General features: G+C 44.2%; 1 pseudogene; it reads right to left on the reverse strand.

The window, feature by feature from the left end:
* Positions 1 to 451: 451 nt before the first annotated feature.
* Positions 452 to 22,142, reverse strand: LOC128628617 (cytochrome P450 2F2-like; annotated as a pseudogene).
* Between the last annotated feature and the right edge of the window lie 597 nt (positions 22,143 to 22,739).

The following is a 22,739-nucleotide window of genomic DNA, read 5'->3' on the forward strand; positions in this document are numbered from 1 at the left end:
GTGTCTGTGCGTGTGTGTGTGTGTCTGTGCGTGCGTGTGTAGGAGAAACAGAGATAGAGACGCTGGTGTGAGCGTGTGTGCATGTGCTCCTGTGTCCGTGTGAAATTTGAGTGCATGTGAATGTGTGTGTATGTGTAAGTGGACAAGGGATTAAAGTTTGAATGCACTTTAGATAAAAGTGAGAAATGTTCATGGAAGGTTAGAAGGGTGTATTTTCCCCCTTTTTTTCTGAGAGTATGCTATAGTTTGGTCATTCTTCTGGTTGTTGTTGAGGTAATCCAGAAAGGAAGACTGGGGGTCCGTTACACGATGATTTACTAAAGGTGGAAAAGTTTTTCCTTTGTGTTTTTGAAAAGTTCCGCTTACAGATGACGTTGTGAGAACAATCCCTGTTCTGTCTCCAGTTACCTAGAAACTCGACAGTTAGACTTGGAAAATGATGTACATGAAATGTGTATAAAGATTTTTTATTGTGGAGATTGATTTTTCTGTTCTCAACCCCATCTTTTAGCCTTTCTTGTGCTCCAGGTCAGAAATCTGTTACCATACTATGGCATTTTACACAAGTCAACAAGGGCAGGCTCATTTCTTTATGAGCCATAAAGAAATTTTAAGTATGCAGACATATGCAGTATGCAGTTATGCAGTTCTACTTTTCTCTAGCTGGCTGTCTCAACCTGACTCCCATCCTGTACGGTTTAGGTGTAAGTGTTAGTCCAAAGATTGGAGTGAAATCTGGTTCTCCTGCATCTTCAGGCCAAAGGAACTGAAAGCGGCGCAACAGAGTCACCAAGAAGAGGAAGAGCTCCATGCGAGCCAGACCTTCACCCAGATACACACGAGGCCCTGCACACATGAACAGATACATACATTTAAAATTGCCTCTTTGCCAGATTGAAATGAATTAATCTCTGGTTTGGGTTAACGAGGTTTGAATGAAGTTTGCAGTGTCCTTTCACTCCTGAGCTCTCACCAGCAGAAAAGGGAATAAATGCTTCAGGCTTCTCAAACTGTCCTTGCTCATTCAGGAAGTTTGATGGGTTAAAATCATGAGGAAACTTCCACTGGCCTTCTTCGCTCAACACTGAGGATAGGTTGGGGATGATCATAGTCCCCTGAACACAGAGAAATATATATAAAGAAGAGAGATTAAAATGAGTAGCAGAAACGGTCAAACCAAAGCAATTAAAATCATCACCTTTGGGATGGTGTAGCCCATCAGTTCAGTATCTCTTGTGGTACAGTGGAACACACTCAGAGGGGCAGTTCTGGCGATGCGCTGACACTCGTGAACCACAGCCTGTGTGTACGGCATGTTGTGTCTGTCCTCAAAAGACGGCTGAGATTTTCCCTCTAGAACCACATCAATCTCCTTTTGGCATCTCTCTATTAACAAAGCATGCACGGTACTATCATTAGATTAACGAAACCTGTCAATCTGGGCAATAAATATCAAAATTCCAGCACTGATTTAATAAGCAGACTTAGAATACAATGCAATGGACAAGTTATTACTCTGGATGTTGTTGGCTCAAATTTAGCCTATTACCCAAAAACATTTAAAACTCAACTTAGAAGCCAATACTCACATCTACCTCTGAGCCCAGTTGGAGATAGAAAAAATACACCAGCCGTGAGTGAGAAGAAGCAAGGGTCCAGCTTTATTGTTCCATTCCACCACACGAGATCCACACCGATGAGAATTCTCAAAAGTGATCCCCATACCCTGAGCTTAAGCTCCAGTATTTATACTGTATTTACACACTAGATAACCCATATGTTTCAAGAAGACTATGATCTCACTACCAATAGGGTTAAAAAAGAGCTCATTTACCTTACTCTTATGTTCCAGAAAAGGCCTATTTCACTTACACATAGAATTGAAACCAGGGGTTTTAATTTACACATAAAATCAGAACCCAGGCATTTCTAATAACCCAGAAAATAAAAACCCAGAGTTTTGAATTACACAGAGAATCAGAAACCAGGATTTTCAATTACCTAGGGAAATAAAATGACGTAGACAAGACGACTAAACAACCGGGAGGGACCTTGGTCTTATCGTTATCTCGAGGGGGGGCAGTTTGACCCAGCCACCCTTATAACTGGCTCTCTTCATGGTTCTCTAAAAATTAAGGCTTTCCTTGCGAGACGAGAATCTTTACCATCTGAATCATGATCAAGTTATATTTTTCTATTTTTCCTGTATTTCTCGTTTATAATTTATTTTCATATTTGCACTATATTTCTTATTTTATATATATTTATACTACTTGAAAAGCGGTTTACTGTACTTCCAACTTCTTAATATCATTACAGTTCTACTGTCCTGCATATCCTACTATTCTGTTTTTTATAGAGTTTCTCTATTACTATAAGATATTATTAAAGTTATTCATGTGTATGAGGAAGAGAGAGTGTGTGTGTATGTATGTTGTGTCTACTTGCCCGCCCTTGACTGTACGAGTGTGTGTGTGTGTGTGTGTGTGTGTGTGTTTTTAGCACTCCTCAGCTCGTACACTTCTTTTTGACTTTTTTGACTATTACTGCTGTTAAATTGCTCGTAATTCCAATCTGTCAATGTCCGCCTAATCCCGCTTCTATGTGTCTAGGTGCCCGTTTTTTCTTCTTCTCCCTTTGCTGGATGCTAGGTCTCTCTTATGTTTATTTTATGACATTTTTTATCCACAACATTTCCCCCTCTGAGGCTATGAAGCCTCATACACTACCTTAATTAAGCGGGTATCTGTGGAGGAACTGGTTCTGCCGCACCCCATGGCCGTCCCCCGCTAGCTGTCGGAGGATTACTCTTACAAGGCCATAATCCCTGCGCCCGTCGTCCCCGTAATCCAATGGGTCCCTTACATTAACCACTTCTACGCAACACTGATCCGAACAGGAGCTGAGGAGGTTTTGTAGACCTGGTGGGAGACGTGCTAGTGTTGTGCGCCCCGCGGTCTCATAGTAGATTGGCAGCTGGAGAATGGGCCTTAGGACCCCCCTACATCCACTTTGCGCCGGACATGTGTAGATGTACCTAGCCATAACTCTTAACCCTTAACTTACTTCTCCTTTTAACTATCTATATATATATATATATCATTTCGAATCTAACTACCTTGATTATACGTTTGTTTGCCTACATCGATTATAAGTGTGATTAACTGAGTTCCCCTAATCATTTATTACTACTACTACTGCCGTACGTATGAGTGGCCACTACAGTAACTAACTACTTGATCTACACGCCCCTATCTATCTCAACTAGGCCTGTCAGCCCACAGTTTTGTATTTGTCGGGACCTGCAGATTCTTGCTTCCCCTCAAAAACCAAACCCCAGTCTTACGCAGAAAGGGGTGGGCGAAAAAACCTCTTACGAGGAAAAATTCCCACCTTGCCAGCACTATGTGCTCGGCAGCACCATTATACTTTTCTGTGCCTGATTGCGTCACACTTTGTTGCCCATCACATTACATGTCATGTCACATATCACAGCATTTTATAACACTCGGCATAACAGTCTCTATCGGCAGTATCCCTCTGTATTCCAGTTGTCTTCGGCTCAAGCACTTTACGTACTGTAGAGAACCACCCTTTGCGGAAAGTTTAGGCTAGCACTTACACCCAGGGTATGGATCTTCTCACCCCTCAGGGTTCAGTAGATCTGCAACACAAATGAACACATAGAAAACACCAATAGGTCCCGTTTGTCTCGGATAGGCCCATTAACTTGCCACTACCTTGTACAAACGGGTCCTTGCGCCCCCTTTCCCATCAGTCCTGGCTCATGTCCCGTCTCATGTTCTCGTAGACACTGGTGTCGCTGCTGTCACTGCTCATTGACCCCTGTCTGTCGCTGCTGTCGCTGCTCATTGTCTCCCGTCGCATGGTCTCAATCACCACCCCCCGTTGAGGCGGTAACGCCTCACCCTTAACAACATACTGGCCAGAAAAGGAGGCTAAGGACATCACCATCCGCCGTGCGCAGGGGATCACACAGCAGGCCACCAGAGCCACAAGGAGAAGGAGGACGAACAGGGACGCTCCCAAGCGAGTCAGGGCAGCAGTCCAATCTCCAGAAAGAAACCAGGAGAGCCACGGCGGGAGGCGGAGACTAGACCCAAAGCCCGGAGTTAGCCGCTTGCTCCGTCTGGAGGGCCTGTAGTTGGCCCAGGACCTTGGAGAGAGCTCCCTCAGAACCAGTGTGCAAAGGGATTGCAGCACAGCACTCGGGACCAATCATTGTACAGACACCTTCCTCCGGGGCCCGCATCTGGTCCAGGACAAAACGGTTCTGAGCAGCCATGAGGGAAGTGGCATGGAGCTGATCACGGACCAGTCCGAGAGCACTCAGCGAGTAGTTAATGAAGCGTTGCTTGTTGTACCACATGTAATTAATCCATGCCACGTTGCAGTTGATCTGCACGGCCGGGAGCAAAATAGACGCTACACCACTGCCAACGGCCTCCATGGCTCTGTAGCGAGCAGGAACGCCAACGGGGGTACCCCGAAAGTCAAGATGGATGGTCTCATCAGCAGCCCAGTCAGAATAGTTCGCTGCATCAGCGTCACGGACCTACTGAGTCCATAGGGCCACGTCGCGGCGTGAACGGGACCGGCCGGATGACGGTCGGTCAGCCACCAACAAAACACGGGTCTTACCGTCCAACCTAACCGGGGTGCAGCATCCCTGCCATTCCGCAGGCAAGGTCTGGCGTACACGTTGGCCCCCGCAACACCAGAAAACATCCGCAAGGGGAACAGTACCACCACTAAGATCAGGTAGGGGAATTACCACGTTGGGGGTGCATGGGGGTGAATCACAAACAGAGGGGGTTTCAATTTGCAAATCATTAGCGAACAGGGAGACATTAAATCGGGCAGACACATTTCCCACAGGATATACGGCAACAGAGGAGCAGAGGCAGATGGGAAAGAACGAGGGCAGATACGGTTGGACGCGGACAAAAGTCGACACTTGGGTGGTTACAGGGTGAAACAGGCATGAGGAGCTTGCATTGTGCATCCACAATGGGCCAAAATCAGCAGAAAGGGCCCCAAGGAGGCACACAGTAGGACACAAAAAATCAACAGAATAGGGGTTGGTGAGGCATTCTGTGAGGTTCCCCATAGGCAGCATAAAATGAGGGGTGAGGCTACGATCATGACATACGAGACACGAGCGATCCGTCACAGATCGAGCAGTGTGGACCATCCATGCCATATACATGTTACTCTGCTCCTCCGTGAGCGAGGTGTTAGCGGTAGAGATTGAATAATATTGTAATTTCATTAATTTATTTGCGATCGGAGTTGACATCGGGGAAATGAGGAGGGGGTGGAGAGCCCGGGATGCGAAGGGTGACCCTGTACTATCATGGTAAGAACATGCCGTAGCCAAGCAAAGGAACGGTAGCCACAGGGGGCCAATCGTGGGCAGCTCGAAGGAGCACCTACTCGTCCGTGCCCTACCAGTAATTCTAAGATGTCCTACGCGAATCTCCACAGACCGAGCTGGGGAGAAAGTGAATGAGGCCAAATAGGGACTTCTCCCAATCAGGGACTGTTCATGGGCGAGTCTAAGGAGAGCTAACGTGCACATCGAGCTACGGGAACCTATAGTTGAGCCAGGGGCCGTCCAGGATCGAACATGCCTAAAACGAGGATAGAGGGCTGTGCGGGAAGTAGCAGCCACTAGTGGGCGTAATGTATGATAGGAATCCAGGGCATTCCTTTTAAACATTGGGTCATAGAAAAAGAAAAAGAGTGCTATTAGCCCTGCTGTAAAAATCACTTTACCCACATACGTGCTACTATTCTGTGGAGCTCGTTCCACCGGTCCCCTCCGGAACCGGGGGTAGGGGAGTGCTCAAGGATTCATGCAGAGACTGAAGTTCAGGAGCAAGCTCAGGTAAGTTCAACTGTGCTGCTAGAGACTGTAGCGTATCTGAGTTGATTAGGCTCAGAGGCAAAGCGGGGTCGTCAAGGTCCTGACAGAGAGTGGCAAACGTAGACAGAAAATCCTCCGTTGCTGGGGTTACAACTTCCTGTGGGCAGGTAACTACACCCGTCACTTCTACTCGGGGCGTGAGAACGGTGAGGCTACTGGCATCAGACTGAGACAGTCTATCTAGTTTTTCCACAGCTCGCCGCTTATTCTGGGCTCGAGTGCCGTAGGCAGGGCTCAGGGATGCACCCGAATCACTGTCACTATCAGTGAACACCAAAGCCCCAGTGGGCTTCCTTGTACTGACTAGTCTTGAGATCGATGGTTGTTCGTCAGTAGTGTCTTGCAGTAGCGGTCCCTTACCTGGTTCGGCGCTGCTGCAGTGGTTCAAGTGATACCAGTAATTCCTCCCCTCTACTTTCACAGCCATGGGGGTTGCAGCGACCACGGTGAATGGTCCTTCCCGACGTCCAGCAAGGGGGCTCTTTCTCTTGAAAACACGAATGTATACCTGGTTCCCCGGTGCCACTAGGCGCACGTCCTCCCATACCTCGCTCTCTCCATGGACTGCCTCATGAACCTGTGAATACAAATGTCTATGGATTTTGGTGAGGGTTCGCACATAATCCTGCATTTCGTCCTCCAATTGTGCCAAAGATGGCCCTGTGTATGGACCTCGGGTGAATACCATAGGCATTGGGCGCCCCAAGCATTTCATGAGGAGTCAAGTGCGTCATACGATTGGTCTGAGAACGCATCTTCATCAAGGCCAGTGGTAAGGCCTGTACCCAGTTCAGGCGAGAGCTCTCGCATATTTTTGCCAGTTTATTAACTAGGGTACCGTTCACTCGTTCTACCATGCCCTGGGATTGAGGATGATATACACAGCCTAGCTTATGATCTATCCCCAAGGCAGATGCCACATTGTCAATGACGTTATTCACAAAGTGGGTACTGTTGTCCAAACTCAGAAAATCTGGAATACCGAACCGGGGAATGACTTCGCGACATAAAAATTTAGCCGCGGTCCTCGCATCTTCCTTGGAAGTTGCAGCTGCCTCCACCCACCTGCTGAAGCGGTCTACTATTACTAGAATGTAGCGCTTCCCTTCTTTCCGGTTGTCTGCTCCCATGTCTACATAATCCATCATTATATGCCGGAATGGCCCCGTCGGCGGGGAATATGTCCTAAAGGAGCAGGGAAGTTCTTTCGCGCATTGTTCTTGATACACACTTCACATCTATTCAACGCATAGTCCACCATACTGGCCAGAAATGGGGACCACCATTCCTGACAGATTTTTCGGATAGTTTCAGTTCTATGGGCATGATCCAAGCCATGGGCTTCTTTGATCAAGAGCGGGAGGTAACAGGCTGGGGCAATACACAATCCTTCTATGCTGCGCCACAATCCAGTACCCGCCTCTTTTCTCGCCCCCCGTTTTATCCACGCCGATACTTCAGCCACACCTGCGGTGTTCTGCAGCTCCACCAAGTGGGCCACATTGTCTACCTGCGGATGCCGCATTGGACTTTCCCCAGGCTGAGTTAGGGCCATCATCTGCCCCGGCCCTACGGCAGCTTTCTTAGCTGCCTCATCCGACAGTGAGTTCCCTTTAGTGATAAAGGAGTCATCGGTCCTATGTGCCCTGCATTTCACTACAGCTAATTTTGCGGGCAATGTCATAGCATATAGTAAATCTGAAATCGCTTCCCCGTGGGTCACGGCGGACCCATCTGCCCGCTGGAATCCCCTTTGAGCCCAGATTGGTCCAAACACATGGCAGACTCCATGAGCATAGGCTGAGTCCGTATATATATTGCAACTCTCATTACGGCCCAAATTACATGCAGCTGTCAACGCCCGTAGTTCAGCTAGCTGGGCCGAGCAGATTTGGGGGAGCGGAACACTCATCACTACCTCAAACGTCGCCGGGTTTCCTCGTGCTTCTACTACTGCCAACCCAGCCTTATTGCCCGTATCAGTACGATAACAGGAACCGTCCACAAAATACGTATGCTTAGCATTATCAATAGGGCAGTTCTCCAAATCTGAACGCGCTTTCAAAAATATCTCTGATACCGCTACGCACTCATGGGGTACACCATCTATCGGGGTTACCAGTTTATCGGCTGGATTCACCGTGGTGCACCGTTCTATGGTGAGCTCCGGGGCTGACAGAATGGAGTCATATCCTGTTCGACGGGAGTTCGTTATCACAAAGGTCTGACTCGTTAGGAGCGCATGCAGTGCATGGGTCGTATATAATGTAACTGGGTGCCCCATGGTGATTGAGGACACTTTCTGATATGCAAATGCGGCCGCTGCCAAAGACCGATAACAGGGGGGCATCCCTTTTTCCACGTTATCGAGAGCCGTGCTGTAATAGGAGATGGCCTGTTTTCCCATCCCTTGTTGCTGCTGAGTGAGGACAGCCGATGCGTACCCCTTTCTTTCGGATACATAGAGGTGAAACGGTTTGCTATAATCTGGGTTAGCCAATGCAGGAGCGGTCATTAAGGCCATTTTAATATCTGCGAGTGCAGCTAGAGCTTCAGGAGTCCAGACGAGGGGGGCATTTGGCTGTGATTGGTCTGCTGCCTTAATCATATCCCGTAATGGTTGGACCCTTAGCGCGAACTCACATATCCATGGGCGACTGAACCCCGCCATTCCTAGAAACGCCAAAATCTGTCGCACGGTGGTTGGCTGTGGGGCCTTGCGTATGGCCTCTACATGCTTTGGCGCTATAGTACGGCTTTCTCCCTCTAACACGCGACCTAGGTATTCCACCTTTTGTCTACAAATTTGCAACTTTTCTTTACTTACTTTGTGGCCATTTTCGGCCAACATTCTTAGAACCTTTAGAGAGTCGTGCTGGCATTGCTCTTTGGACGCACTACAAATCAAAAGGTCGTCGACATATTGCAAAATGGTGCTACGGCACTCCAGGGCTGAGAGGTCTTGAGCCAGTACCTGATTTAATATGGATGGGCTTTCACAGTATCCCTGCGGAAGTCTAGTGTATGTGTACTGCTGCCCTTCGTATGTGAAAGCAAACAAATGCTGTGAGTCTGGGTGCAGTGGCACGCTAAAAAATGCTGAGCATAAATCTGTGACAGTATACCATTTGGTCCCTTCTGGAATGTTCGACAATAGTGTGTGTGGGTCTGGCACTACTGGTGTTTCCGGTATCACAATTTGGTTAATAACACGCAAATCATGTACTAGCCTCCACTTCTCTGAGTCAGGTTTTCTAACTGGAAAAATGGGGGTACTGCACTGACTTCGCGTGGAGATTAGTACTCTGGCCTCTACCAATCCGTGTATTGTGGGCCGTATGCCTTCTCTAGCTTGCACTGACAACGGATACTGTTTCTGGTAGGGCAACCTTGCATTCTCTTTTACCTTAATCTGAGCTAGGTCAGCGGATTTAACCAATGCTACGTCGGTCGGATGTTTTGTCCATAGCTGTTCTGGAATAGTTTTCAGTATTTCCTCATTGTCCTGATCTTTTGCTGCCTTAACTGCCATTTGTAAACCACTCCGGTCCATATTCGTGCATATGCAGACACTAGTGGCCACGGCGGTATCAACTGCTGTTACTGAGATTCGCACAAACTTTCCATCAGGCGACTTGTGTGTTGGCTCGAATTTAGCCTATTACCCAAAAACATTTAAAACTCAACTTAGAAGCCAATACTCACATCTACCTCTGAGCCCAGTTGGAGATAGAAAAAACACACCAGCCGTGAGTGAGAAGAAGCAAGGGTCCAGCTTTATTGTTCCATTCCACCACACGAGATCCACACCGATGAGAATTCTCAAAAGTGATCCCCAATACCCTGAGCTTAAGCTCCAGTATTTATACTGTATTTACACACTAGATAACCCATAGGTTTCCAGAAAAGGCCTATTTCACTTACCCATAGAATTGAAACCAGGGGTTTTACTTTACACATAAAATCAGAACCCAGGCATTTCCAACAACCCAGGAAACAAAAACCCAGTGTTTCTATTTACCTAGGTTTTCAAAAACCAAGATTCTCATTTCCCTAGGTTTTCAAAAACCAAGATTCTCATTTCCCTAGGTTAAAAAAATGACGTAAGCAAGACGACTAAACAACCGGGAGGGACCTTGGTCTTATCGTTATCTTGAGGGGGGGGGCAGCCACCCTTATAACTGGCTTTCTTCATGGTTCTCTAAAAATTAAGGCTTTCCTTGCGAGAAGAGAATCTTCACCATCTGAATCATGAGTAAGTTATATTTTCCTGTTTTTTCCTGTATTTCTCGTTTATAATTTATTTTCATATTTGCACTATATTTCTTAGTTTTTATATATTTATACTACTTGAAAAGCGGTTTACTGTACTTCCAACTTCTTAATATCATTACAGTTCTACTGTCCTGCATATCCTACTATTCTGTTTTTTATAGAGTTTCTCTATTACTATAAGATTCTATTAAAGTTATTCATGTGTGTGTATGAGGAAGAGAGTGTGTGTGTATGTATGTTGTGTCTACCTGCCCGCCCTTGACGGTACGAGTGTGTGTGTTTTTAGCACTCCTCAGCTCGTACACTTCTTTTTGACTTTTTTACTATTACTGCTCTTAAATTGCTCGTAATTCCAATCCGCCTAATCCCGCTTCTATGTGTCTAGGTGCCGGTGCCCGTCGTCAGTCCCCTCTCTCTCCGTTACTGGACCTGGATCAGGGTTTGGACCTGGATCTGGACACTCATTACCAGCTTGTGCATCTCACTGCTGATATCATGATGCTACTTAACTATCTTCGCAGCACCCCCCCTAAGAATGGAGAACCGGGGTTCCCCCCTCTTCTTCGGTACAGAATCTGCCCCACGAACGTGCGTGTTGACGCTTCTACACAGTCAGACCCAGAACCCCCCTCCAGCTTCCAATCCGAGGATGATGATGTTGTCTTCTCCGATCCGGGCCCCGACCATCCGTCCCTCTTCTCACCCACCAGTCCGCCCGACTCTCAGTGGTCCGCTCACTTCACCCACCCTGATTTCCCCATGTCCCCAGGACGCACCCCATTTTCCTCCCCCTCTTACTCTCCTCCAGACTACGCACCCACCCGTCCTGTGAATTACCAATAAAATTACATTTTTACTCATACTCAATCTCCCTCGTGTTTATTTCATGTCATTTTTATCCAGAACATGTGCAAGGATGGATTGGTAGTTGGCTTCCACTCTTTTACTTCTTTTGCCTGCCCTATCATTGGCTCTACCTCTTCCTGTTCCAGGCCTTTGGTGACCATGAGTGTGACATGGGGCGCTGTCCCTTCCAGCTGATACCAGTTAGCGATTCTATCTGGGAGCTTTATAATAGCCGCCACTCCCTGTGGGCCGCTTATTATTTCCATGGTTTTAATGTCCATTACTTGTCCCTGTTCCATGTCCTCCCAAAGCTGAGCATATTCCTGGTCTCGTCCACCGTCATCATTTTTAATAGTGCAATATAAAGGGGCCTCCACTTCTGTGCAATCGGGCCGCATGTACTGTAACCATGGTTTCCATTCTGCGTATCTGTGCCAGAGTTCCGAATTAGCTGGATCGGACATCTCTAGCCAGTATACCATCCTCACATTACGGACGGTGCTAGGTGGCTCGTGCAACAGTAGGAATTGTGTGGATATTGATTTGGGGAACTTCACCCAAATCCCAGTCGCCTCGCACTGTATCTGAGCTCCCAACTTACACAGGGCATCACGTCCCAGTAGGTTAACAGGTGCTCCTGGCGAATATAACAGGGGTGCTTGTATTGTCACACCATCCAGAGATAGTTCTTGAGGCTCGGTGAATCGTAAGGTCTGTATTTTTCCTGAGAAGCCCCATAGTTTGAATAGCCTTACAGGTGAGGGGGAGCTGTGAACCTTCTTTCCCTATACTTGAATATGTAGCTCCAGTGTCGATCATAAAAGGCGCTTGCAAGGTGTTTCCGATCGTCACTGTAACAGTTGGCTCTTGTTCTGGATGCAGTGTGGTGACGGACTGCATGAGCTCCCCCCCGGGCTTCTCTAGGCCTCCTCAACTCTGGCTGGGTCCCAGCTCCTCATAGGGGCCATACATGGGGCCACCTTGGGGTACTGGGGGTAGCGGTTGACACCGAGGTTGCATTCCATAGCTCTCCGGCGTTCTCGGTCCAAGCACCTGACCTCTTCTTTCAGCCCTATCCATGCGGTCTCCCCAAGTTGGTCGTGGGACACGTGGACAATTTCTCCTGAAGTGGCTAGGATCACCGCATCCCCAACACCCTTCAGTTGCCATATCTGGTCTTGGCAAAACTCGACCCCGTCCGTATCCTCGTCCCCTCCCCCAGGCTGGTGGCATTCCCGGGTGCATGGGGGCCCTCATATGATATATGTAATCCATCTGGGCGGGGTGCAGCATAGTAGTTATGTGTGGGACTTGCTGTTGTGGGTGGGCCTGGTATCACTGGCCAACAGCATAGGGTCAGCCTGTGCTGGGGCTGACGCTTGTGGATGGGGCACCATTACTGCCGCTTGTTTAATGTGCTCCCTCCTCCGTTCCTTCTCTTCCTGTTTAGTCCTGGTCAGTTCGCCAAGCTGTGCTTTATAGAGTTGGCTCATTAGGGTTTCAGTGGCATCTTTAGCTTCTTTTTCCAGCTTCCTGTGTTGCTCCACGTGATGGGTCACATGTGCCAGAAATGAAGCCCATTCCATTGCGTTGAGCCCCACCACTTCCTCTAACTTCTTCTGTACCTCCCCAGGGAGAGCCTTCTTCAATAGCAGTTTGAACAGTCCCACACTTGCCACTGAATCGTCCCATTTGGCACCCGTTTCATCCCTCCATTTATCTTGAAACTTTTGTATGAAGGTTATCACGTTTTCTTCGTCTTTCAGTTTTATATTTTCAAGCTTCCCAGGGTCCATCTTAGCCGGAAACATACTCCTCACAGCATCCCATATTTCTTGTCGGTATAGGCCAAACGGGATGGCATCAGCCTTGGGGTCGTCTATCAAATCCCTGTGTTCTGCCCCATCGAAAATTTCTTCAGCCCGTCCCTTGCCCACTGTTTTGCAGAAAATGGCTTTGATATCGCCTATCGCCAGGTGCTGTCCTGATGTTTTTTCCTCAAACTGTGTAATCCATTTCTGCCCCCCTTCACACATGTTGGGTAATCGTTGGATCAGGCCCGTTAACCATGAGGGGCATCATCTGAGGTGGGGGTGACCCCCCAACCTGAGTAAGGCTGGGCTCCGACTGGGAGCGGGCATGCGCCAAGCACGCTGTGACACCAGGTTCGAATCTCACTGGGGGCCTCAGGCTTTCCCTGTTCCGTAGTGTTCTAGCTCCTCTAAGCTTCAAATCCTCCAAGTCCTCCTCCTCACTGACGTCTTGTTCAACTTTTCCTTCGTTGTCTGTTTCAGTCCCATCGCTCTCAGTCCCCACTTGTTCGTCCAGTTCCATGTCTGAACTTACTTGCTTCTTCTTCTGCTGGTGATATATTAGGACTTTTGAGGCCTTACTCAGGCTTTTCACATGTTTTCCTGCTGACTGGTTCAGTGCTCTTCTCGACCTCTGTGATTTTGACTCTCCCAAACGGGGCTTGTGCGCATACTTATTCTTCACAGCAGTCGCCATTTGGAACGCTTGACCTGCGAGATTTTTCAATTCCTCCATTTTACCCACGCCGTATGATATCCTGTCCTCTAGCCGTCGAATCCTGCCCTCCAATTCCTTATCCTCCTCAACAGCATATGGGGAGAGCACCACATCCCCCTCTATACGGACCACCCGCCCCACATTGTCTCTCGGCTCACTTTTTCCTCCTCCTTTGGTATGTGGAGCCCCTCGTGCTCCGTTTCCACCCTCGTGCCCTCTCTCGCTCCGACGACCTTCTTGATTGCCCCTGGTCCCATGCCCCTCCTGCTCCTGTATTTCCCCCAGTTTCTTGTCTTTTTGCTTGTGCACCATCGGCCGTGACCCTGGCCTCGGGGTGCTAGTGCTGCGGGGAATCTCCCCGTGCTCCGGCCACCCCGGAGTGCGGGTCCAGTTTTTCATATACTCCTGTAGTTCCCTGTCCCTCTCCTTGTTGCCTACCTGTGGGAGGTTCAGCCGTGGGCTTTCGCTCTCGACCGGGGTTCTATCCTCGTATTCGGCAGCTCCTTCTTCCATTTTGATAGGTTCTCCATCCTCCCGCATGCGATGCCTCATTCTTTGGTATCCGGTGAATGTTCCCTGTATGTCCACCTCAGTTTCCTTCCATTCATCTTCTCTGTCTTCCAGGTCTTGCATCATGTAGAGCCCGGCAGGTGGGGCACTTCCGACAGGCCTCACTGGAGGGCGGTACTGAGGATTATATGAGGGCGGGGCCTCGGCCCATTCCTCCTGAATGGCTTCTTTTATCTTTTTTCCTAGGCTTGCTTCCCTTTCTTCTTTCTTCCGTATCACCGCCTCTGCTCGTTCTCTCTGCCGCCTATCCTTCTCCTTCTCCTCTTTCCCTGCCTCCACAAACCAGTCCACTATCTTCTCTGTCTTCACACATTTCTCCCTCACTCTCAAGCCTTTTTTCTGTTCATTCCATACAGCTAATCTCTCTTTCATTATCTGGCATAGCTGTTCATCAAAAGTACCGTCCTTGGGCCATTTCCACTCACCACTAGTCTTCTCACTCCATTTTTTACAATAATGCCTAATGTCCTTCTCATCTGTACAGTGTTTGCTTATCACCCTCTCTATCGGGCTCATCTTTTTCTTACATTCAGCCATAACTCTGGTCGTGTCTCACACCTCTCAGCCCTTAGAGTCGGTTGTAAACGCCCCATAAATCCACTAAGTTATGCCTCACAGCCAAATGTTTTCCTCCTACCTTGTCCTGTTGTTCCCGCCTGCTTAGCCTATCTCGTACCGATTTATGCCCGCTTTTCCCTTCCGTCCGTACTTGGCCCAGCCAGCCTCCCTAGGGACTCACATACACTCAGAGTGCATACATTCAATTTACTTATGATGATTAATTAATTAAGTTAAATGATTCAATTACTCTTATAAGTCTTAAGTTTAACTTTAGGTAATTCACACAGCCTCACACAACAGCCAATCCTGCAATTCTTACATGTTTACAATATTCTTAGACATAATATCTACCTATCCAATATTACCCAATATGGGTAATTAAACAAAAATTAAATTGTATTATTATTTGTCATTTAACTGAACAACACCTTCATAATTTATGGAATATAAAGGAAAGGTCCCAATGGACTGACTCACTGATTTCTCAACAATTTTGTTATATATTACTGGTCTAGAAGTTCTTATTCACACAATGGGCAGTCTGACAGATGCCTAAAATATTTAAAAAAAATTTTTTTTAGAATTCTTGCATGCTCCCCCAATTTTTAAAACAGCAGTTATTGATACCAATAAAGTTATAATACACACAGTCACACCCGACTCACAGAAAGTCCATATCAGATTCAAAACATTAAAACAAATTTAAAAAACAAAAATCTCACACTGTTCTATGTTACTCAGCTCAATCTGAAGTGCGCACACACACACACATTTTTCTTCTTTTCCTTTTTTTCTTTCCACACAGAAGACAGGCCTGCTTGCGCAGATAAGAACAGATAGGAACACACACATACACCCCTTTCTATCAACAACGTCGGCACGCTCACATACACATTGTGTCACACACTCTCTTACACATATTTAGTTATTACATACACACCATTGTGGTCTCAGAATATAAAGCGCCTTCACACCAGCTCCGTATGTATGAAGCTTACAGTCACATAAATTAAATACAACTTTTTCAAAAAAAATTATTATTATTCTCCTTTTTTTTCTTCTTTTTTTTTCCTTTTTTTCTTTTTCCCTAAATCTCATCCAACTTATCCAACACACATACCTCTTTATGCATGGAGCTCTTGTTCAGAGCACTAAATAAATACTTTTTCCCTGTCTCCAAAACTTACACGCTCTCACACCACACTCATATTATAAGCACATATATTTTAAACACACACATTTGTTAGTACATATTCCATTCATACACCGGGCATGCTGTATTGCACGACCCGTACCTGGGCCCAGGATTTATTCCCCTCTCTATCCAGCCCTGGAATCTAATCTATCTATCTTTTATCTAATCCTTTTCCAACGGTATTAGGGGTCCCCACCAATGCAGCCGCCACTAGACTGCTAGTCTAGTCTAGTAGCCGGTATCTGGGGTCTGAGGCCTCATTTCCCACCTGCTTTCTATCCCCGCCCTGGAGTATTTCTCTATTTCTCTCCTCTTTTTTCTACCTTTTTTCTACCTTTTTTCCCTTCCTCCAGCGGTATTGCAGGACTTTCACTCACACAACACATATACCATATCCTTACACAGTCTTATGAACCTTATACAATTACAATAAGTACAATCTTCTACAATCTACACTTCTCTTACCTCTTCTCACTCACTCCAGGTTCATTTGGAGACCCACTTAGTCTTTCTTCCCACCCCGGGGCTTCTCAGTCGTAGCAACAGACCACTAAAACAGAGCTTTGAAATAACAGGCGTCTGCAATGCCTTTTCCTATACGGCCTGTCTGTTGCTTAGAGAGCGAAGTCCCACGGGAGAGATTCCAGACATATAGATCTTAGCCCAGTCCCATCTGGGGTGCCAAATGTTGGCTCAAATTTAGCCTATTACCCAAAAACATTTAAAACTCAACTTAGAAGCCAATACTCACATCTACCTCTGAGCCCAGTTGGAGATAGAAAAAATACACCAGCCGTGAGTGAGAAGAAGCAAGGGTCCAGCTTTATTGTTCCATTCCACCACACGAGATCCACACCGATGAGAATTCTCAAAAGTGATCCCCATACCCTGAGCTTAAGCTCCAGTATTTATACTGTACTTACACACTAAATAACCCATATGTTTCAAGAAGACTATGATCTCACTACCAATAGGGTTAAAAAAGAGCTCATTTACCTTACTCTTATGTTCCAGAAAAGGCCTATTTCACTTACACATAGAATTGAAACCAGGGGTTTTAATTTACACATAAAATCAGAACCCAGGCATTTCTAATAACCCAGAAAATAAAAACCCAGAGTTTTCAGTTACCTAGGGAAATAAAATGACGTAGACAAGATGACTAAACAACCGGGAGGGACCTTGGTCTTATTGTTATCTCGAGGGGGGTGGGGGTGGGGGGGCAGTTTGACCCAGCCACCCTTATAACTGGCTCTCTTCATGGTTCTCTAAAAATTAAGGCTTTCCTTGCGAGACGAGAATCTTCACCATCTGAATCATGAGTAAGTTATATTTTTCCTGTATTTCTCGTTTATGATTTATTTTCATATTTGCACTATATTTCTTATTTTATATATATTTATACTACTTGAAAAGCGGTTTACTGTACTTCCAACTTCTTAATATCATTACAGTTCTACTGTCCTGCATATCCTACTATTCTGTTTTTTATAGAGTTTCTCTATTACTATAAGATATTATTAAAGTTATTCATGTGTATGAGGAAGAGAGAGTGTGTGTGTATGTATGTTGTGTCTACTTGCCCGCCCTTGACTGTACGAGTGTGTGTGTGTGTGTGTGTGTTTTTAGCACTCCTCAGCTCGTACACTTCTTTTTGACTTTTTTGACTATTACTGCTCTTAAATTGCTCGTAATTCCAATCTGTCAATGTCCGCCTAATCCCGCTTCTATGTGTCTAGGTGCCCGTTTTTTCTTCTTCTTCCTAAGCTGGATGATAGGTCTCCCTTATGTTTATTTTATGACATTTTTTATCCACAACAATGTCCGGACGAGCCATGAGGTATAGAATTGATGTAAGGAGTGTGTTGGATGTGGTATCAGTTCCAGCTACATGCAGATTCATAATGTACACCACAAGTTGTTCTTCGCTGAAAGTAGATTCATTGTCTTTCTATTAAAAACAATACATAAATAACACATTTTAACATTATTTCTCATCAAGCAAAACAGAAGGGACTTCATTATACAAATACAGACCTTATCAATCTCATCCAGATAGCAGTCGACAAGGTCTCTTGCTTTTCCTGGGACTCTTGTTGTCTTGTGCTTGTTGATCATGTTTGCTGTCAAGATTTTAAGTGTGCTGTAATTATCAAAGGCTTTTTTAAACGGAAGGGGTAAGGACCTCAGTATAGGAAGTGCATCATAGATCTACAAGAAAACAGGAGATTTGGCTGTTGTAATATATGCATTATGTTTTCTTCCCTCCTTATCTAAAGCATCTAAAGCAAAAAAAAAAAATCTAAAACAAAAAACAAACAAAAACCCCCCCTGACATTTCCCAGCATAAACTTACACCAGGGCGGGAGGAGGTCTTAAACTTTTTGCAACCAGGGACCCCTTTAATTGAAAATGAACTCCACTGAGTACAGATTTATGAACATAATCCAACTATATAAATAATAGACTAAATGTTTAAATGTGTAAAGAAAATAATATTGAGACATAGAAAGTTTTATCTCAGAACCTTCCAAAAATACACTTTGCGTCCAAGATGGCATTACTTATAGAAAATTGCTTATTGCTATAATTTGCAATGACTATAATAACTCAGAAATGAATATATATAAATAAATAAATATAATTTTATAATGATGGGTCTTGATTTCCACAGCTGTAACATGGAATTAAAACTTTCAGTACTGCTTCAAGATTGTAGTTGGAGCCGAAAGCATTTAGCATTAAGTCTTAATCCAAGTAATAAAAAAATGTTGAAGTGACAACTATATACTGTAACGGCACTGGGATCAGGTGTCACCCAGAAGAAGATGGGTTTCCCTTGCCCCTGACGCCTCTGGCTTGCTCAATAGGGATCTAAATCTAAAATCCACTGCATTTCTGCAAAGCTGCATTGTGACAGTGCCTATTATTAAAAGTGTTATACAAATCAAATAGAATTGAACTTACCATTGCCCAAGTTCCATTAACGAGCTTTGCGTTTTCAGAATAGAGCCGAACGTACACTTTAAGGGTTTCATCGCCATAGTCATAGCGAGTGCCAAACAAAACCAGGTAGATGATATTTGATGCTGCATCATGGAACAAAGTCTGAGGATACATGGAGCTTCCTACAAATAGAAAAGCTATGTTGACGTGTTTTTACTTGCTTTGTACAACCTAGAAGAAGACATTTATTGGGCAGCTATAATCAACAGGAACATGATTAATAAAGAAACATGTTCATACCAGCATATTTCTCCAATTTTGCAACAAGGTGTTCAATTTCTCCCAGAATCCTGTTCTCCATAGACTCCATAGGTCATGAGAGCAAAGCGCCGATGCTCCTTCCATTGACGACCATAATCAGCTATTATGACTCCTGTTACATTTTACTCATGTCAGTAACACACTTTAGAGTTGCACTAATGGTATATAATTGAAACTTGATACAGTCTGTTGATGTGGGATGTGTAACTGCATGTCACCTTTTCCTTCAGTTACATCCTTAAGCATATTCTGGGGGCGTCCTGAAAAGTCTGCAGATTTGGTCACCAGAGCTTCTCTTATGACTTTTAAACCATTAAGAACAACAGCTGGTTTTGTCCCGATGTACAGACTGTAAATGTTTCCATATTGCTCAGCCAACTAAACATAGAATTTACAACAATTGTTATTCAATACAAAAATAAAATAAACACACACATTGCAAAAGTGTCATTAGGTAAAATGCCTGTTATTCATAAGCTGGCTATACACTGAGAGATTTTTAACCCTTTAAAAAGTTTTGTCACAGACGTAAACGAATTCCATTGCGACGAAAGATGGCCAACTACAAAGTTCTGGCAGTGTAAAAAAAATCTAATCTCAGAGCGAGAGTGCTGCTATGAATCTCATCTGAAAGCCACAAGTAGGAGGACAGCCACTGGCGGACTCTGGTGGGTCACTGCCTCCTCAAGTGCCCCCATGGTTGAACAAACACAGCAAAAGTGCCCCCTAGCGTGCCCCTTTGGTAGATAAATCACGGTAACGTGTCCTCTAGGGTGCCATACAGTGAAGAAAACATGATGCAGTGCTCTAATGGTTGGCCAAGTAGAAAAACATGAAATGCCCTCTAGGGTGCTTCTTAAGTAAAAAAACAAACAAACAAAAAAAAAACACACACAGGTTAATGAGCTAAAGGTGCTCCTCAGACAGCATGTGTCTACCTAGGTCAGCACAGGAGGCCCCATAGGCATGGTGCAGCTACAAATAAGGTAGTGGCAATGGTGAAACAACAGAACAAATATCCTTTTTTTCAACTCAAAGGATGGTTTCATTTTTACAAAAATGCTGGGTTAATTTTATTTCATAAATGGGTTACTATTTTCAGGGTTATTTTTTACCCATTTGTTAAATGTAAAATATACCACATTATAAACAAAAATATCAACATGCTAGAGCTGCTAAAGTGGAGTTTATATATAGACTTTGAAGTAAATGACTCAAATAAGTCATATATTTAAGACAAAAACGTGAGATTTTGATCAAAGGAGACGTTTGAAACGACCAAAAAAACTGAGTAACCAACTTATGATCCAGTTGGCATTACAAACAAGTATACCAAAGCTAACAAAGATAGCGGTGCATTTCATGTAAACTGGAATGTTATCGCACATTTTTGCGTTTTTCTAGTGTACAGTAATGGTTTAATGGATAAATATACTGATACGAACCTTCACTCAATCATGTGTTAATTTTTAACACACCTGTGTCTGGTTAAGGACAAAACATTTTGTGTAGCTTTTAACACAATCAGTGTGTTAGTACATTTAACACATTCTGTGTGTTAAACATTTCCACACAAAGATGTGTTAATAATTGTCATATCACACCAAACCAGCGACTCCATTTCCCAGGATGCACCACTAACTACAAACATGGCTGACGAGGACTATACTTCCCACACACACGTTCACATTCTCCTGAGTCTCACACACACACACACACAAACACACATGTTCACCTTCTCCTGAATCTCACACACACACACGTTCACCTTCTCCTGAGTCTCTCACACACACACACACACACACACGTTCACCTTCTCTGGTCTGTTTGGACTGTTTGCCTGATCATATGACCCTTGTCTGTTTAACATTATGGATTTTTCCATTACCCTTTGGATTTCTTGTTTTTTGATTAAACCTTAACCTGCACCAGAATACTTCACCTCTGTCATGTAATGGAGGCTGAGACAGAAGCAAGTGCAGGTTAGGTAGTTTAATACAAAAACAACAAATCCAAAAGGTAACGAGAAGAGTTATTTTTTGGAAACAATTACAAACCATTCATTATACACAAATAATCACATTTATATATATATATATATATATATATATATATATATATATATATATATATATATAAATGTGATTATATATATATATATATATATATATATATATATATATATATATATATATATATATATATATATATATATGATGTTGTACCTTCTCAAAGTCTTTCAGAGGATTTTTTATGTTAAACTGAAACAAGTTCCCGAATATAGGGATGGGTCGTGGTCCAGGGGGGAGGTTCTTGGGCCTCTGGATCCTGATGAAGAGGAAGAGGAGGCAGACACAAAACACCACCAGAAGCCAGGAACCCAGCATGATGACTACTGATATAATGTTTGGAAGAATAAGTCTTTTCAGTAAACAGAGCTTATTAATCATTACACAGCAAATTTACAGAACAAACGGGGTTACTGTCCACTGTTTTTTTGTGTATTATTGATTATGAGTTCCTTGTAAAATAAAATATGTAACAAAAACTGGTCCAATTTTCTCAGATTTAACTACAACACTACAAAAAATCATAAATTTAGCAAGATGTACATAATTAAGCGTTATGCCATTTTCTATTACAAGTTTATTACTTAAAAAATAAACATGAGAGCTAAATCTAAACTTTTTATCTAAATATAAATGTTCAATCTTAAATGTAAATCTCAAATATAAACCTTAAATATAAAAATAAATATGAATGTTTAATATGAACCCTAAATGTAAATCTTAAATAAAAATCTAAGTGCAAATGTTAAATCTAAATCCTAAATAAATCTGAGAGAAGTGATCACCATCTCTATGTACCATATTCATTTTGAAGACTTTAGCTTTTTTTTCTTTTTCTTTTTTTTTTTTTTAATATATAAAAGCGTTGGCTTTAAAAAAAATAAAATTATTAATCCTTGTTTAAACAGGTCTTCTTTAACAATACCTGAATAAATTATTAACTTGTTTAAGATTTTTGTGCTTTTGCTAGGACACTGCAGGGTGGCTCATGGTTAATGGCCTACTGCTCAGAAGGTCATGAGTTCAAACCCCACCACTTCCAAGCTGACACTGTTGGACCTTTGAGAAAGACCCTCAACTGCCCACGTGTGTAAAGGTAACATGGTGGATGTATTATGTCCAGGACTGTATGCACTTTTTTCCTACACACATAATGATTATTACGTATTGTTTCAACGGTAATGCAGTACATACTGTGTTAGTATGTACATAGGACGCAGCCTGTATGTGCATAATGCACGATGTGGAGGGAATGAAGCACCCGCGTAAGCGTAATGCGTAATGCGTAATGCGTATTGCGTAATGCGTATTGCGTAATGCGTATTGCGTAATGCGTATTGCGTAATGCGTATTGCGTAATGCGTATGCCTCCGCGGAGTGAAATAAATCATGTTCCTAGCCGTAGATTATCCTGTTTATATCCCAAGTGTTTTTTTTTTGTTTGTTTGTTTTTGTTTTTTTTGACAAGTTAAAGCTG

This window comes from Ictalurus punctatus, chromosome 8, assembly GCF_001660625.3.
Source record: "Ictalurus punctatus breed USDA103 chromosome 8, Coco_2.0, whole genome shotgun sequence".
In the NCBI taxonomy this organism is placed as follows: Eukaryota; Metazoa; Chordata; class Actinopteri; order Siluriformes; family Ictaluridae; genus Ictalurus; species Ictalurus punctatus.